This window comes from Plecotus auritus (assembly GCF_963455305.1).
Source record: "Plecotus auritus genome assembly, chromosome: 2".
Classification (NCBI taxonomy): domain Eukaryota; kingdom Metazoa; phylum Chordata; class Mammalia; order Chiroptera; family Vespertilionidae; genus Plecotus; species Plecotus auritus.
Window position 1 is genome coordinate 190,482,363 of NC_137771.1, and position 17,844 is coordinate 190,500,206.

A 17,844-nucleotide genomic window follows, 5' to 3' on the forward strand; every position below is an offset into this window, starting at 1 on the left:
GCAGTGACTGTTGCCTTCGATCACCCCTCCTCCCCCTGCTCCTGAAGGGCAATTGGGGCAGCAGCCACTGTTAACACCTGCTGATGGCACCAGCCCCACTCGTACCCACTGCTGGTGCTGGCCCCAGTCACTCCGTACTATCAATGGGTGTAAGTGGGGCCAGCACTATCAGCATGTGGGAGTGGTGGCAGTGGGAGCAGGGCTGCTGGCAGACAGGGGACCGGGGGCCATGGTGAGAGGGGCTGGGTGCGGAGGATGGGCCGAGATCCACCCCTGTGCCTACCGTTGCCTTGCGGCCCACAGTTCCTTCCAAGGTGCACGAATTCATGCACTGGGCCCCTAGTCTGACTATAAGACCTGCTTTAAAAGGTCTCACCTGATTATGTCAGACTCACCTAACATAAGCTCCCTTTTGATCAATTCAAAGTTAACTAATTAGGGACCTTAATTAAATCTGCAAAAATGTCTTTTTCATGTAGTGTAACCTAATCATAGAATGACAGCCATCATATTTGTAAGATTCCTGCTCTCTGGGTACATGTTCTACATTATCTTCTCCCTTGAGTGTTGATGGAGTTTATAAACAGAACCAAATTCCTAAATTTCAAAAGCTGATGATTTTGAAGAAGCAACCTATCATGAATTCTACAATTGTAGGAAAATGAATTGTACTGGCAATCATCGCATTTGCAAGCTCCATCTAAACTCAAGGGAGAAGATAATATAGAGCATGCACCCAGAGAGCAGGAATCTTGGTGATCATGTTAGAATCCTACCTACCACACAGAACAAAACAGAACCAAATTCCTAAATTTTAAAAACTGCTTAATTCTCTAATGCTATTCATTTACAAATATGTGTTCTCTTTAACTAAATTCCCTTTTCCCTTTTTTTCTTTGCAGCTTTAAAAAAAAAAAGCTGTTATCATCATCAAATGATAATATTAACTTAATAACTACCACTATGTATTAGCTTATATTTATGCTTCGGTCTGGTGAAAACTTCTCTATGTGGGACTGCCAGTATGTGTTAAATTCAAGTTCTCTTTGCCCTTTTTTATCCCTTAGCTTGCTATGTTTATCCTTCATGCAGAATGAAAGTAATTTATATAATGTTTTATTTAATTTGTGCACGTCTGTGGTTAGATCACTCATCTCCGCACCCACCTCCTCTTTAGCAACCATCCGCTTGTTTTCTGTATATATAGGTCTATTTCTGGTTTGTTTTGTTTTTTAGATTCCACATATAGTGAAATGTGGTATTTGTCTTTCTCTATCTTACTTATTTCACTTAGTATAACACTCTCTAGGTCCATCCATGTTGTAGCAAATGGCAAGATTTCATTCTTTTTATGCCTGAGTCATTGTATATATGTACCATTTCTTCTTTATCCATTCATCTATCTATGGACACCTAGGCTGCTCCCATATCCTAGCTACTGTAAGTAATGCTGCAATGAGTGTGTGTGTGTGTGTGTGGGGGGGGGAATTGTGGTACATTTACACATGGAATACTATGCAGCAGTAAAAAAGAAGAATCTCTTATCCTTTAAGACAGCATGGAGGGGCCTGGAGAGTATTATGCTAAGCAAAATAAGCCAGACAAAGAAAGACAAGTATCACATGATCTCATTCATATGTAGAATCTAATGAATAAAATAAACTGATGAATAAAATAGATACAGAGACATAGAAGCATGGAACAGACTGTTGAACATCAGAGGGAAGGTGGGGATGGGTAGGTTGGTGGGAGGAGATCAACCAAAGAACTTGTATACATATATGCATAACCCTGGACACAGACAATAGGGTGGTGAAGGCTTGGGTTGGGGGGGGGGGGGCAGAAGGGATCAATGGAGGTAAAGGGGGACATTTGTAATACTTTCAACAAAAAAAAGATTTTTAAAATAAATAAATAAATAAATCTACACTAATAAAAGAGAAAGATGCAAATTGACTGTACCTTCATGACGTCCACCAGCCAATCAGGAGTGAGTATGCAAATTAACCCAACAAAGATGGTGGGTTAATTTGCATATGCAGGCACCGAGTGACTGGGGACAGGGAAACAACACAGGTGTTCCACACCACCCCAGCTGCTCTGGGCCTCTGGGCAGCATGGGAAGGTGGAAAGGCAGCTCCAGGCTGGAGCAAAGGCAGAAAGGCGGCTCCGGTCTGGAGCAAAGGTGGTGCCGGCAGCCAGGGGAAGGAAGTCCCATTCTTGCACGAATCTTCATGCATCGGGCCTCTAGTAAATAAATAAATAAATAAAAATAATGCTGCAGTGAACATATGGGTACATATATCTTTTCAAACCAGTATTTTGAATTCTTCAAATAAATACCCAGAAGTGGAATTGCTGGGTCATATGGTAGCTCTATTTTTAATTTTTTTGAGGAACCTCCATACTGTTTTCTATAGTGGCTGCAACAATTTACAATCCCACCAACTGTGCATTAAGGTTCATGCCCATTAGCGATTTGATCCAGCTTTTAGGGGCCTAGTTCAAATTCCTTCTTCTTTCCACAGTCCTTGATCTGTATTACCCAGATAGTAGTCTTGTTATTTGTAAATATTTTATTCCATTTATACATGAGTAACTGCTTGAATCATGTATGATGTATTTTTACATCATTCATAGGATCAATTTAGTACCTTGGAATAGAGGCACTGAAATATTTATAATAATAAAAGGGTAATATGCTAATTAGACCAGACAACCTTCTGGATGTCCTTCCGGACAACCTTCTGGACGAAGCTGGGGCTGCAAGGGCCTGAATTTCGTGCATTGGGCCTCTAGTTTTATTAATGATTAAATGGACAAATAAAAATTTACAATATCTGAGCATGAGGCTATTTCTAGCTCTGACTTCTCAGCCCTTTTTTATTCTTATATACAGCTATGTCTATGCCTTGGTTGTCAATGTACAGATAATAGGGTCAATATCTTCTCTGTTTTTCCTAATACATTTCACTAGGAATCTTAGCTCTAATTCCTACATTTTTATGTGTATGTTTATAACCAAGTAGACTTCTCTCACTGATATACACTAACTCTAAGAGTAATCAAGCATTTGCCTGGTATTGTTTATGATAAAATGTTTTTTTCATTGTTTCCATTTATTTTGAAGTAGGAGAAATTAGGTTCATTTTATTTCTTCTATTTTTCTGAAGAAATAGAGATGTTTGGTATTCCAGGTCTTCAATATTTAGCAAGTATCTTCCTACCACCACAATCTTGAGGAAAATTTGAATAGAATACTCACCACTGCAAAATATCACTCTTCATGTGGCTGCGGTCACAAACATTGCAGTGGAATCTCCCAGGTCTGGTGAGATAGACCAAATCACTTGCAAGCTACAGAGAAAATATTTAGCCTTTAGTCTAAAACCCAGATAAAACAAACAAAAAGACTCCTTGGAAGATTTATAACAGACTCACATCCTAATCATTACCCTCATGATCTTGCCACTCAGGTGGCCATAGGGAATCCCCTGGAGGTAAAAATTGTTAAAGGAAAGAAACCATTATATCTCTGGGCTAAGAGCAGAGTTAAACTAACTTACGCACCATTGAGTCTTGCTAGACCAGGAAGGTAGCCCACTTTGGGAAGTAGCCCAAGAGCCATCCACAACACAAAAGAGGCAGCCACAACCAAAACAAGTAATTCCAAAGGGGAAAATGATAAAGGGAGCAAGTCATGAAGACATACACAGTTTAAAACTCCTTGGAGGGGGGTAAACATATTTTCCCTAAATTTACAGATTCATATTATACATGAATATTATACTTGAACTTGCCCCATAGCAGTCCTTGCATTTTCGGGTAGATCAAAGTGTTATGAGACATCTGTAAGAGGACTCCTACCTGCCTAGTGACCTGAAATGATAAATTTTCCTCCTACTTTGAATCATATTTTATTAAATGCTTACTGATTTTAGTGATTGGCTTCCTCCATTTTTTATTTTCCTAAGCACCTGTCAGATATACATAGAAAAAGTAAATATGCTTGACAAAAAAAAAAAATCTAAACTAAAATCCTTTAAGTAGGCCACTCTGTGCTATAGAGAAAGTTGCATAACAAGTAAACCTTGAGAGGGGAAAAAAGAGAAGCATATATGCAGGATTTAATTGCCAGAGTCTAATTAGTTTTTGAGTAGTGCTATAAAACTTAGAGAGAAGCAAAGATAAATATTTTAGCTAATTTCCCTATGTACTGCGAATAAAAGAATGGAAATGATTCTCAAAAATTGAATGTTATGAAGTCATTTGCAAAGTATATTAAGTCAGTTCTTCTAGGTAATGAAGTGTCCTTTACAGTTTAAGAGACTTTCCAAGAGCTGACATTTCTCTCATAAAGAACATGGCTCTTGTGGCTTCATTATGACTTCTTGAAACAATCTGAACTTTAGACCTTCTCGCCTGCCAGCTGAGGACACATCTACACACTAACTGGTGTTTAATAGGCGCAGGGCACCAAGGCTCGGTATGATTTCAACTGCTGTGACCTAAATCTCTAGCCAGGTGACAACATGTGGAAAACCTCTCTGATAACACCTCATTTCTTTTTTCTGCTTACACTCACTAAGAGAGTTGCACATTGTGCTGATTTTTTTCTTAATCAGATTGCGTGGTGGAAGGTCACTGAGAAATGAATGTTATTATGAAACAATTCAATGCATCACTTCCTTTCCTTTGATGAGTTTGATTCCCTTCACTGGAGGCTTGATAACTCCCCAAAAGTGGCCTCCTTTGCATGATTACCTTGAGGCAAACTAGATGATGTGACATTAGGGAGGTGAGAAAGAGCAGATATCAAAACAGAAATTATTATGTATAAAGTTGCAAATGAGTCAATAATGCTTCCTTTGCCACTTTCACTAGAAGGGAAATATGTTGATTTTATGAGTTATAGAGATTCTGTTACTCCTACCTTTAGCTGGGTGGCTGGTAAATCTATCCAAAATATGATTTCATTTTAAAAAAATCGTTATTTTAATGGATCTTTATAGCTCTTATATTAGTTTATAGGGTTTATCCCCATATGTTTGTACAGCAAAAGAGCTTATTTTCTCTGCAAATTCAAAAGGAATTCAAGTTGTATTTTATTCTGAAATAGATGTGTTTGCTTTATAATGAGAGTGTTTTCTTTCATTATATATTTATACATTTATAATTTGTTGATACCATCTTTTTCTTCAAGCACAATCATTATTTTATCTGAGAATAAAACATAAGACAGAAGAACCTGTCTGTTACTAGGCTGTAAGTTCCTTAAGGGGACTGAGAAGAGACCTTATTCCTAGCACAGTGTCTGGGAAATAGCAAAATCTCAGTCAGTTCTTTGTTAAATTAGTAAAGGAATTAATATAATAGAAATGCTCATGAAAATATATATAAATACATACCAAATTTTTACTATGACAATTCATTGTACTTATGAATTAATTACATAAATTAATTATCAATAGCAACTGACTCAATATTAGGTTTTCATATATTTGGAAATATGAGATGCAATTTAGAGATTATTAAATGCTGTTTTTCATAAATATTTTAAGAAATTAGAGAAAAAAATGATAATTTCTAATAATGAAATGTATAAAATTACTTCCTAATACCCTCATAATTTTATTTTTATAATGTTACTAGTGGTCTGGTGCATGAAATTCATGCATGGGGTGTGTCACTTAGCCCAGCCTGCACCCTCTCCAATCTGGGACCCCTCAGGGGATGTCTGACTGCCGGGGGATGTCCCTGTGGGATCGGGCCTGAACTGGCAGTCGGACATCCCTCTCGCAATCAGGGACCACTGGCTCCTAACCGCTCACCTGCCTGCCTGCCCGGTCGCCCCTAACCACTCTGCCTGCCAGCCTGCTTGCCTCCAACTACCCCCGCCCTGCTGGTCTGCTTGCCCACAACTGCCTCCCCCCGCTGGCCTGATCACCCCAAATGCCCTCCTCTGCTGGCCTCATGGCCCCCAACTGCCCTCCCCTGCCAGCCTCATGGCCCCCACCTGCCCTCCCAAGCCAGAGGCCCTCCACAGCGATGAAGCAAGCATTCCACCAGGCCACTCACGCTGCCCACTCTCAGTGGCCACCCCCCCCAGGACTGGGGGACTCCAGCGGAGCTGAGAGGACTGGGCGCCGCCATCTTGTGGCTATGGGCACCACCATCTTTGTGACAGAGTGATGGTCAATTTGCATATTCCCTCTTTTTTAGATAGGATGTCTAATGCATTGTAGACAAGTATAAAAAGAGTCATCAATTCCTAGATAATTAAATGGAAATATTGTGTGGCAACATCATTCATTTATTCATGCAACAATATTTGTTGGTTAAATTGAACAAATTATATTAAGCAGCTTTCAGTCTTGAGTGTCTATGATTCTGGGCTTTTCCAAAATAGACTCTATCATTAAAAAATGAGCTTCTTAAGGTCTGGGAACACATTTTATTTATCTTAGTATTCTCTTCACCTTGCATCTAAATTCTTATGGAATACAAAACAGTGAAATGTTCATTCATTTCTGAGAATTGCCAAAAATACTATAGGCTTCTTATATATATGAATGTGAAATTAGAAAATTTGTTTAACAATTTGTTAATATGAAATCCACATATTGTTATTTATTAAGTTACTCAGTGCAGTAGGAGGATCGTAACTGCCATTATTTCATTGCTTGTGATACAATGCCATTTGTGGGTCAGTGGAAAGAGTACTGGCCTAGGAGCCGAAAGACTTAGGCTTTCTTGTGATCTTACCCACTTAACTTCTTTGGGCTTCTGTTTCCTCAAGTGGAGTTATGATAGACTGAACCAGATCCATAGTCATCAACATTTTTAATTTGCAGTAGCATTTGTTCAAACAAAAATCCTTTTTGGAACTTATATAGGCAAAACAGGTAATGGCTGAGATGCTAAGATTGAAATGGGGTGAAGTCCCTTTCCTAGCTCACCCTTCATTTACTCATCTATCTTTCACCTACCCTGACTTCCTGTAGTAGCCCCTTAGTGGGAGGGAGACCTCAAAGAACTCTCCTGTACCAAATACTAGCCTATGTCATGGAATCACTAAAATCCCTTTTAATTCTAAAATTGTGACTTTAATTTTAGCACTGATGTTAGCCTAGGATTTATCTCTATAAATATGAGATAGAATATAGTCCATTACTCAATGTAGCTATTATCCATATAGTTGTTTTCTAAATCATGTATTCTCACCCACTATATTTTGACTGTTATGAGTGAAATAATAAAGGAATACATAATAATAAAGAAAAGTGATAAAACTCAGATCCCTTTTATTAATCTAGTCAGTAATGACTATCTCCTCACTTACATCTTTTAAGAGTAGCTAAAACTGGCCAAGTCAGGCTACCACTTTGTTATGATCTGTTGTAATCAGAAGTGGAGTCTGAAACCCTCGCTAAGAAAATAAGAGACACTAAATCTTTAGAAATAAATATAGTAAGTAAAAACTGTGCAACAGTGTCAAGGTCCAGGGTGACAAAAGAGGCAGAAAGATCATTTAACATCGTGAGATCAGAAGTTGAAATCTAAGAGTAAATGATAAAGTCAAATGTCAGGGTCAGAAAGACACAAGTCGGAAGAAAAGAAATCATAAGTAAAAAAATAAAAAATGTTTGAGTGATTGTAAAGTCAGGAACTAGCAAGCTGTGCACATAAATAGGTCTGGCTTAAGGAACCAGGAAAGTAGAGAATAGTTTGATTTTTTTTCCATGGCTAAAGTGATTATCATTTTATTGCCTTAATTTTCCCCTTTCCCTGTAACCACTGATAATTAAGAATTAATTAAATATACCAATTTATAGTTCAGTAAAACAAATATACTCATTCTTTAAACAGGGCTTACCAATAGTGAAGGAGACCATGAAAGATGGCTTCATTTTTCTATCAGGGACCTTAAAAAGTAAAAAATAGAAAAAATAAACATAGTTCTTTTAAAATTCTGTCTCTCAGATTTGAAGACTTAGAATAGCTCAGTTCTGACCCCAGGTTATGAAATCTCAAGTCTTAATACCCTGAACTTTTGTACTAGATTCAAACCCAACCTTTTCCTCTTTTGTTAAAAACTACCCTACAAAGTGCATGTAGGGCTTCACCATTCAAATACCCCTTACCCTTACAGAAATTTAACCAGCTCTGTAAAAACTACGTAATTTAGACTGGAGCACTTACTTTCCCCCTCAAGTTAAAATGATGTAACAGTGATTCTAAAGAAATAAAAATAGATTGCACAAAATACAGATCATTTCCCCAGAAGGTAAAGGTTAAAAGCTGAGTTTTTAACAGGTGTAGTGACTCTTTTATGATACATACTAGAGGCCTGGTGCGTGAAATTCATGCACAGGTAAGGTCCATAGGCCTGGCCAGCAATCAAGGCCGATTGGGGTCTTCTGGCTGCTGGTCAGGGCCTTCCTTCATTCCACACCACCCCCTGGTGGTCAGCACACATCATAGTGAGTGATTGAACTCCTGTTCTCCTGGTCAAACTCTCAGGGGGACACTTTGCATATTAGCCTTTTATATATAGAGATATATAGATATGTGCCTTTGCAAAAGCCTTCAATCTCTTCAAGTCCTGATTTTCCTGATTGAAAATTAAAGTAGTAAAATCTCAGCTTCAATAAGTAGGGATTTCTGGTCCCAGGCTAGCCTGGTAACTGCTTCTCCCCAATTCCCTCTTAGGCACATACCCACAGATAGATAGGCTGTGAGAGTGTCCAAATGCAAACACCTATAGACAACCACTAGAGAAATTCCTTCCAAAAATAAGGCTAATTATTGAGAAAAACAATTAGTAGCCTAATAAATACATATATAGATTTTATTTCCTAAAACAACACTCCCACATTTCTCAAAGAAGATAGGAAAACACCTACTTCTTTCTTTCTAGATCTAAAATACAAGGATCCTACTAGTGATTTTCTTCACCCTGATTATACATTAGAAGGCCCTGAAGATAGCCTAAGATAAATAGAATTTCAAAGATTTCCATCACCCCTCCAATATTCTCATGTCCTATCAAGTAGACTAACAAAAGACAGATTAATAAGAGTAAAAAGCACAGAAGTTTCTGAACATGCCCATTGTACACACACGGGAGCACTTAGCAAAAGGTGGTTAGAATTTGAGTTTAAATAGCATCTTAACAAAAGAACAATTATTTAGAGAAGTGTGGAGACCAAGGAAAAGGACTTTGAATTTCTAGGAATGGTGAATTGCCGGAAGGCAAATATATTGGGAAACTAATGATAGATGTGGGCTGGTGTTAGCCAGGCATGCTATGCAGATTACTCTGGTGTTGTTCTAGGGCTGATATGGTTCTAGGTTGTCTCCAGTGATTACTTCCCTTCTTCCTGGAAGAGAGGGGAGGGGGGCACCTTTACAAATGTATGTTCTGCTTTTAGGCAAGTAGGAAGAGGGCAAAGAGCTTTTCCTATATCTGCTTCTTCTCAATTGCCCTCAGCTCAAAATAATCCTTATGCCCAAGTGGCATATTTTGGTGGTACATTCTGCTACTTTTCACTCTCATGCTGCCTCTTGGAATGTATCAAATGGTTGTGTAGTTCCTCCTTGGCTTGCATTCTTAGGAATCAACATTTGGAAGAAATTCAGTGGGTTTGCTGCAGACTATTGCTATGGCAATAATGTCACAGGCTCTTAGCTTTGTGACAGCTCAAGTCATTGACACACACAATACCGTGAAATAATTTCTTCAATCTCCTAGAATAAAAGGCCTGAACTTTGGGGACCATAAGGGATCCCGCAAAGATTTGGCCCCACATAGGATAAGTCTGCTGGCCTCTGGAGCAGCCAAACAAATAGTTATGACCCGCCTCCTGTTCAAGCTGAGCGGACTCGCTCTGCCTGATCTCTGTCTACCAGCATGACAGCAATATTAACTTCAGGTTTCATTTCTGTCTCAACCTCTGCCCTCAGTGTGTCAGCAGGAGGCTAGAACGTGATGGCTGATGTTCAGTACACATTTGGGTTCTGAGTCATTCTGAACTTTCTCAAATTAGGAACATTATTAGACATTTTAAATCATTATATGTATTGGTGACCGAGCCACCCAGTGAGTCGGCAGCGTTTAAGAAGGTGAAAATGAAAGACCTCTCGGAGATGTGATTCCCAATTAAGATCAGTCAATTCTCTTAAGCACTGACTCATCTGTAACTATTACAAAAATGGAAACTGTTTAATTAGGAGTTTGAAGTTCTCAAAAAAGAGAGAAAGACTTGAGAGAAATGAGCTCCAGCCAGGGTTTTGAACCCAAACCAGTGAACTTACTGTGTAAAGCACCTGGGAGAATAATTAACTGGCTTTAATCTTTCTTTTCAGATTATTGTTATCTGAATGTATCTTAAATAAAGGAAGTTTTTTTTTTTCAAGTTTTCTCTGTTTAGAACCCTTTAAAATAATAAAGTGGTTTGGTTTTTATTTAAAGGGCCAGGGAACCTTTGAAAGAGACAGTCTTTGTTGTTATTATAGTCTTTGTTGTTATTGCTAATTAAAACACACTGCCTAATTAATAAACTTTTTAAATCAAGGGTCATGAAAGTAACTGAGTTGAACTACTATGATATACAATAATACAATGTATTTGTTTCCAAACTGCAGTGTGAATTATCTGAAAAAAAGCATTATTGAATGTGATTTCTTCCTCTCATATATTCAAAGTGAATATCTACATATTTGCCATAGGACGTAGTGTAGTGAGAGAAGACAGACAGATGGAACAAGCCTACAGTTCTATTACAGGCAGCTTCCACTGAAATGGAGGAGTGGTTACTTCAGACTGCCTGCCACAAGTATATGGAGTTGACAAGTATATGAAGTCAAAATCATTGTGTTACTGTTCTCTTTATTCTCCATTACTGGGTGTAGGTCCAGGTGAGAGAGGCTCTGCTCTGAGCCCGCACTTTAGGGAGCCCTGCAACTGCCAAGTACAGCAGAACTGTACCAACCTGTAACCCTAAAGATCCAGTCCACACCTAAAAATGCTCGGGTTCAACCCAGGTGCTCCTCCACTTCTCTTCCCCTTGGCCTCAAAACAAAAAGCTGTTGGGCCTGAATGCCAGGAATGATTGCTGTGTGGCAGACACAGGAACCCAGGGCTTCAGAGGACCAAGAAGGGTTGAGTGAGGGCAGCACTCAGGAGGAAGGAAAGGCAAATCCATTCCTCCTCCCAGAAGAGGAGAATGCAGGAGATTCTTGCATAATGAAGAATAAATTCCAAGTGGTGCCAAATATCCATTTTCCATCCTCTCTTTGTGTTCCAACTCATGTTTCTGAAATTACTGACAAATAACCATGGTATTTGCAACAGGTACAAATAGTGGCTGAAAACCTTTCACAATATTAGACAATTAATGTTATTCTAAATGTGCATATATATGCATATATGAATTGAGATCTGATTCATTACATTGGTATATAGAATTGCAAATAGTTTTATTTTCATAAAGGTATCTTAAAAGATTAAATTTTGTAATTTATTAAATGTAAAAATTTAGGTGTTAAAATTGTTTTGACCTAACTTTCTAGTACACATTAAGTATGATTTATATTTTGACTTTAATTTTAATTGAGATCTGAAATATTTTATTGAAAAAAAAGTATTTTGAAAACATAAAAATCTTTTGAATTTTTTCATCACTTGCATTTGCTTTAATATACATTTTGGAGAAATTACATTCACATTCTGAACAGTTTGAATAAAACTATATTATTAGTAGTACTTTCTAATCCTTCAGAACAATAAGTCATGCATAGTTGTTACAATATTATTGATTACACTAGATGCCCGATGCATGAAGATTCGTGCAGAATGGGCCTTCCTTACCCTGGCTGCCAGCACAGCCTTTGCTCTGGCCCGGAGCTGCCTTTCCTTCTTCCCATGCTGCCCAGAGGCCCAGAGTGGCTGGGGAGGTGTGAAACACCTGCGTTGTCACCATGGCATACACAGGCACAAACGTCCTGCCCCTGGCCACTGGGCGCCTATATATGCAAATTAACTCACCATTTTTGTTGGGTTAATTTGCATACTCAATCCTGATTGGCTGGTGGGTGTCACAAAAGTACGGTCAATTTCCATCTTTCTCTTTTATTATTATAGATTCCCTATGCTGTACTTTACATCCCCATGTCTATTTTGTAACTACCAATTTGAACTTCTCAATCCTTTCACTTTTCTCACCCAGCCTACCAACTCCTCTCCCCTCTGACAACTATCAATCTATTCTTCGTGTCTATGAGTCTCTTTCTGTTTTGTTTGTTCATTTATTTTGTATTTTAGATTCTACATATAAGTGAAATTATATAGTGTTTGTCTTTCTCTGAATGATTTATTCCACTTATCATAACACCTTCTAGGTCCATCCATGTTGTCACAATGGTAAGATTTCATTTCTTTTATGGCCAAATACTATTCCACTGTATATACTAGAGATTACATCTGCTTTATCCAATCATCTATCAATGGACACTTAGGTTTCTTCCATATCTTGGCTGTTGTAAATAATGCTGCAGTGAACATAGGGATGCCTATATCTTTTCAAATTAGTGTTCCAAATGTCTTCAGATAAATACCAGAAATGGAATTGCTGGGTCATAAGGTAGTTCTATTTTTAATTTTTTTGAGGAACCTCCATACTGTTCTCCACAGTGACTGCATCAATTTGCAATCCCACCAACAGTGCACTCGGGTTCCCTTTTCTCCACATTATCACCAACACTAGCTGTTTGTTGATTTATTGATGGTAGCCATTCTGACAGGTGTAAGGTGATATTTCCTTGTGGTTTTAATTTGCATTTCTCTGATGATTAGTGACATTGAGCACCTTTTCCTTGGTCTATTGGCCTTCTGTATGAACTCTTTGGAGAAAACAGATGTCTATTATTTTATTTATTTGGCTTTCCACCAAAATAATGCATAAGTCTGGGTGTTGCCCAGAAATCTATACTTCTCCAAAGCCCTGAAGCTGATTCAGAATATCACCCAGGTTTAGAAACCTCTGCATATTTGCAAAACAGGCAAAGAATCAGATTGTTTGGCTCTGTATTTTTGGTTTAGAAGTTGGTGGTAATTATCAGTAATTTCTTAGTTAGGGTTTCACTATTTAGCCAAACAGTTTCCCCCTGAGATTGGGGGATTCTAAGGACAAACCCAGCAGTAGTAAAGAATTCTGCATGTCTGACGCAGCAGTTTAGTGGGATGTTGCCTGCACTTGAAGCTGTGCTACAGGAACTGATTCCTGACTGGTGCATCCAGAGCCTGTGAGTCAGCAAGGCTCTTCATGTTGGCATCCGTTTTCCTTCCATTGTAAAATGTGAACAGTTTGGTCTTTTTCACACAGTGCTGAGGATTAATGAACAAATGCAATAAAAATGTTCTTATAAACTAGTAAGTATTATAGCTCTGAATAAAATTCTCATTATGTATTTAAAGCCTAATTGTGTCTCCACTTACTATAATTTTTAAAGTTAACTTCACATTTAGACTATATCATTTTTATACATTACCACTTATCATCTATCTATCTATCTATCTATCATCTATCTATCTATCATCTAGCTACTTATCTAACCATCTATCCCACCATCTTCCCTATGAACTAAAAGCATGAACTTAGGTTACTGGGGAATACCATGTCTCCCTGCATTAATGCCAGTGTCAGCATCAGGCAACTCGCAGGTTTTTGGTGGAACCATATACTAAACATCTAAGGCAATATAAAATAGCTCTCCTGCTGGGTCAGCATGGCTTAGTGCTTGAGTGTCGACCTATGAACCAGGTGGCCACGGTTCGATTCCCCATCAGGGCAAATTCCCAGGCTGTGGGCTCGATCCACAATGTGCGGCATGCAGGAAGCAGATCAATGATTCTCTCTCATCTTTGATGTTTCTATCTCTCTCTCCTTCTCCCTTCTTCTCTGAAATCAATAAAAATATATTTAAAAAAATAAAATAGCTCTCCTGAGGATGAACAGGAGTTCCACACATCTCTAAAAGGCAGATGAATCACTATGTTCCATATGATATAATATAAACATTTACATCAGTTAAACATGTATCTTTCATAAATTCTGGCAGAACTAAATACAACTCACAAACAGTAATATTATTATATGATTGCCCTGTTTTCTGATGCATATTGTGTGTTGTTATTTCAGAAAACATACCAAGTAAAATCATATTTACCTTAGATAAATACATCCTGTATATTTTCGATAAAGTGATGGAAGTCATCAAAACAATTTAAAAACCACATATGCTTGAGAACAACGCCAAAGGGGAGAAATTAATGTGATTTTGATAGTAGTTTCCTGAGCTGGAACAGAATCCTGAATCGCTGGTGGCACTCACACCTCTTCATCACTGCTGCTAGCAATTCTTCATCTACTTCTGGAGTCTATAAGAGCATAGTGTATTAGAGAGATGCTAAATTTATACATGACTCCTGATACAGTGTTATGAAAATGATTCATTGATGAGCAACATTCAGATCTCCATGATAAAGTCTGGAGTCCAATCTCACAAAAAGAGGTTCTCAATCTTTTATTTTTCTTTTCCCATTCTCTTACTTTAAATAAGTAATATCATGACTACCATTATTCTATATCACATTTCAAGCTGAGAGCATTACATTAATTTAGTTATCATTCAATCATGCTCTAAATTCTGGTTCTTTGAACAGGTGGCTTTCACAGTCTTTTGAATGAGAGCAACTAAAAGAAATGCATTTTATATCCTGACATGGGATACACACCACCCTTACCCACAATAAACACACACATATACAGAAACAAAATTTTTGAAATAATACACTTTCTTATTATAATTTTATATGTTCTATTTTATTATAGTCTATATCTTTTTATTTTTTATTCTATATCTTTATAAAATATTGGTCACTCAATTAAATTGATCTCACCAATGTGTAGCTGGAAAAACTGCCTTATCCGTGGTTTTCAAAATCACTTGGAGTGCTCATTTTGGCAGCAATACACTAAAATTGGTACAATCAGAGATTACCATGGCACACAGACAAATTTGTGATGCACTCCATATTTAAAAAATCAAGTCAGTTGGGGCACTATCCATTGATGGATGAATAGATAAACAGAATGTGGTATATACAAACAATGGACTATTATTCAGCCTTTAACAGAAAGGAAATTTTGACACATGCTACATGAATAAATCTTAAGAATGTTATGCTAAGTGGAATATGCCACTCACAAAAGGACAACTACTGTATGATTCCACTTGTATAAGACAACTAGAGTAGTCAAATTCATAAAGACAGAAAATAGAATGGTGGTTGCCAAGGGCTGGGAGAAGAATGGAACATTACTGTTTATTTAATGTGTATAGAGTTTCAGTTTTGCAAGAGTTCTGGAGATGAAAGGTAGTAATGGTTGCACACAAAAAATGAGTAGAGAGAATGTCACCCACTTTTATACTTGAAAATAACTAAGATGGTAAATTTTATGTTATGTGTATTTTACCACAATTACAAAAAATCTTTAATTACTTGAGGAAATACAGTATTTGCTGTATTGCTACACTTCATATTTACTGAATCAGGGGTAGGGACACTGAATCTGGGAATTACTGAGTTACCCAGGTGAATCAGATGCAAAGTGGTTTCAGAACCACTGCTTTAGAATATAACTATGTCATTCTTTTCCAACACCCAAATTAATCTTTTATTTTTCTGAGAGAAACAATTAAGTGTGGGGCAAGATTCTGTAGAAGCCTGGCTTGGACCTTGATCATGGTTTTCTAAAAAAACTGATTAAGAATTTTTCAAGTGAGTAACTAGGTTTAGAGTACATAATTATAGGGATGGATATTGAATAAAGAGAAAGAAACTTTTCCGGCAAAGACAAAAAGTAATATTAAAACACAAGGCCTAATGCTGGTTCTCCTATTTCTTTGTAGTCATATTCAGGGTCTTCTCTCAATTGAAAAAATCTACTTGTCTTTGTCTGTTTAGGCTGGATGCTATAACAAAATACCAGACAATGGGTCACTTATCAACAACAAATCTTCATGGGCTCCATCAAGCAACTTGAAAAACAAATGAACAAACACTTATTTCTCACCATTCTGGAAGCTGGACAGCCCAAGATCATGGTGCTGGCAAGTTCAATGTCTAGTGAGAGCCTGCTTCCTAGACCCAGTCTTTTCTCTGTAACCTTGTTGCAAAAGACCAAAGAAAACCAAGGACGCTTCATAGAAGAGGAGGGACACTGTTTAATACACCAGCGGACTCAGGGAACAGCCTTCCAAATCTGAGTGCAGGAAAATGCATGGGGCTTTTCTTTATATCTCCCTGTGGTCTTTGTCCCACAAATATGGATTATGCTTCTGGTCCTTTTCACGGGCCTTACAAGAAGGCCCCCAGGTGTTGGGGGTCTCTAGACGGTATCTGATGGTCTGGACTGGTGCCAGCATTAATAACCCTCCCTCTGGGGCAGTGCACTGTCCACAGCCCCATGGCCTCTGTAACCGGTTCTGCAAGACCAGTATCTGGGAAGGAGGCAGTGACTTAATTATAGGTTATCAAGAATGTACACTGAGCTTGCTGGCATGGATTTAGATCACTAGCCTCCAAATATCAGGGTTAAATTGGAATTAGCCCTTTTTAGCCTTCTCAAACTCACATGTTGGAGAGGATGAGGGAACTCTCTAGGGTCTTTTTTATAAGGGCACTAATTCCATTTAAGAGAGCTCTACCCTCATGACCCAATCCCTTCCAAAGGCCTGGGGTCCACTACACTGGGAATTAGGATTTAACATGAATTTGAGGGGACATAAACATTCATAGCAACTATCTTTTTTTTTTTTGCCTTTTATATACCACATCCTTTACAGACATTAATTCATCTAAATCACAATATTGCAATTAGGATTTACATCTTTATTTTACTGTTGAGGAAATGGAGACTTAGAGATGTTAATGCCCAATGTTACCCGGTGAACCCATATTTACCTGGCTCTCAACCTTTAGTCTTTTCGACACTACCCTGCTTCTCTGCAGGATTTCATTCCTTTCTTCCACAGCACAGTAGAGTAGACATCATTATTGCCATTTTAAAAATTAAAGAAGAATCACAGGGAGACGACTTTATGAAGGTCACACAGGAAGCCTTCCACACTTTGATTTGATTTTCATCCAAAAAAATAGAGCTATTTCACCTCTGAGAAATATAGTGAAGAAACCAAATAAAATTGAATGTCATAAAAATAATGCAAGAATGTGTAAAATCTTTATTAATAGCAAAGTGCTAGGCAGCTATGGTTAATTGAAGGTTAGCTAGAAGTTTCTTTTTGTTTTAACTTTTAAGGTTAAATAGCCTTTCAAAATAGATTGAGTCACATCCTGGTTTATGTAAGTTTTAATGAACACACTCAAATCTTTCTTTGAGGGTTTTTTTTTTCTTGCATCTTGCAGATGTAGATCATACAGAGAATTGATTTGAAAATTTATGGAGGACAGGAACAAAATTGAAAGTGGCTCTTTTGACCAAGTCTCTTAATAGGAATTGTATGGTCTCTTCCTTTAAAATAAAGCATGAAAAATAAAATGAAGAAATAAAATAAAGCATGAAAACAGTTCCATATTTGGTTTTTTGTTTGATTGCTTGATTGATTGGTCTAAAGAAGATAATAATACAACTGAACAGGACTTTATGCCTTCCCCCCTCCAAATGAAATAATAAGCTGGACAATTATCAATGTTTTTCTGCTTACATAGGTTACTCCCCTATATCAACAAAAAGGTCCGGTGATGACACTGTAGATTGT

General features: G+C 37.7%; 1 long non-coding RNA gene across 2 annotated transcripts in view; it reads right to left on the minus strand.

Moving 5' to 3' along the window:
• Positions 1-898: 898 nt before the first annotated feature.
• The window catches only part of LOC308242885, a 44,274-nt gene continuing 27,328 nt past the window's right edge, over positions 899-17,844 (minus strand). The window contains exons 2-6 of one of the 2 annotated variants that reach the window (XR_013960011.1): positions 17,030-17,237; positions 14,230-14,440; positions 7,877-7,925; positions 3,266-3,357; positions 899-2,247 (exon numbers count right to left, since the gene is read on the minus strand). This is a non-coding gene — a long non-coding RNA (uncharacterized lncRNA). Of the gene's footprint in view, positions 2,248-3,265; positions 3,358-7,876; positions 7,926-11,458; positions 13,962-14,229; positions 14,441-17,029; positions 17,238-17,844 lie in introns of those variants that run through there. The other variant, XR_013960012.1, reaches the window with a different exon arrangement.